This window comes from Pteropus medius, unplaced genomic scaffold (genome assembly GCF_902729225.1).
Source record: "Pteropus medius unplaced genomic scaffold, Ma_sr-lr_union100, whole genome shotgun sequence".
Classification (NCBI taxonomy): domain Eukaryota; kingdom Metazoa; phylum Chordata; class Mammalia; order Chiroptera; family Pteropodidae; genus Pteropus; species Pteropus medius.
Window position 1 is genome coordinate 5821690 of NW_024355205.1, and position 1784 is coordinate 5823473.

The window sequence follows — 1784 nt, forward strand, 5'->3', positions numbered from 1 at the left end:
AAAGTTAAACCTTTGGGAATATTCCGAAAGAGCTCTTCACAAACATACATTAAAACACCTTTGCTCTGTTAGAAGAATGGCTACATCAGAAAGGCCATTTATCAGAATAAATAAATACAATTTATTTCACATAGGTTGAGACTGTGGTTGATTTACACCAAGTGTCCTAATTAATTCTTTGAGTGAGTGATTTGTAACATATATGAAAAGCAATCAGTAAAAAAAATAGTAATGGTAAAATTAAAAATCCGTTCTCTTCAGGATCCCTCTCTTGGAAATGCATCATAAGGAAGTGATTCCAGGAAAGGAGAAACTTTATGGATAAAACTTTTCACAACATTGTTATTTATGACAGCCAAAAAAAAAATGTAGCTTACAATCCAAATGTTCCACAGTAAAGGAAAGGCTGAGTGAATTATGGTATGACCATTAGATAGCCATAAAGATCATGTAGCAACACAGGAATGGTTTCATCAGGATGTTAGAATTATGAATACACATTGTTTCTGTTTAAATTGCCTTTATTGTTCTATAAGAAACAATAGCAGCAACAAAAAAGTAATAAATTTACCCAAGTCACCGACCATGATTTTCCTTCAGATTCTTTTCTATTTGTCTTCTGTATGATTCAGTGCCAAAGTGTTCCTAGAAAGGATGGTGCTGCTCCATGTGAAGGCCATATCTGAGGTCAGGTGAATAGTCTTCCTGTGATTTTTAAACAGCCGCCTAAGTTGACACACTGATCACCTGTCTCTGAAGCAAAGCTTAAGCTGTTTGTCATGTATCATCATAGGAACATTTTTTTCAGTAGTAGGAACACATTTGCAATCACCGACTGACTCTCTCTTGCCAGGGTTTCTTCATAATCAGTTTCATGAATCTAGAAGCCAGTAGTCCCAGTTTAGATGTATCTTTATAGACATCAAAAGGAATAAAAAGATATGAAACTGCTTATCCAGGAATCAAGTCTGAGTCTTTAATATCATGCTGCATACCAACCCGCCCTACCAATGCCACTACCAAAAAAAGTCCATATTCTTCCATGAGATCATTGTGGTTGTGCTTGGTTGTCCAGCTTGGTAAGAGCTAGAACTAACCTTAGGTTAAGAGCAGATGTTAATTTTTTTATGTTGAAGATTCCTAAAATGCCTTACTCCTTGACCTTGCCAGCCAGGGAGGCTGGTGGCTGTCATGGCTTTAGAAAGGATGAAAGGAGAAAACCGACCAGGGGATTTTTCAGAGTGGTAGTGTGGGGATCAGCGATGCCAAATATTCACCAGCGTGGTAGAGCTGGGAAAGGTGATGTTTTCCAGGACAGAGGGCAGCTCTTCAGGTATTATCCACCAACCGAGTCTGAAGACATGGGTGGAGCCAGGGTCCTTGTGTCCACAGGGCTCACAACCAAGGCAGGTGTCCTGGTGTGGGGAGACAGAGGCTGGGTTTTCCAAGGATCGAGGATGGCTCAGCCTACGCTATTAAAAACAAACTTCCGTAATGTAATCAAGCAAACAAGAATATTTATCTAGATAATTAATCTTAGAGGAGAGACCAACCTGAAGGAGAACGAAGGCAGGGAAATCCTAGAAGGTTCTTTGAGACTTTGCCAAATTAAACAACTCATGTTCGTGTGCCTATATTCTGTGAATAGTAAATACACCGAATTTCTTTTGCTCTGAAGTGAAATTAACTGTGCTCTTCAAATACTGGGCAAGTGTCATAAACAGAAAGAGTCTTCGTGGGGAACCGACACAACCAGAGAAAAGAAACATCATAAATTTCAGGGG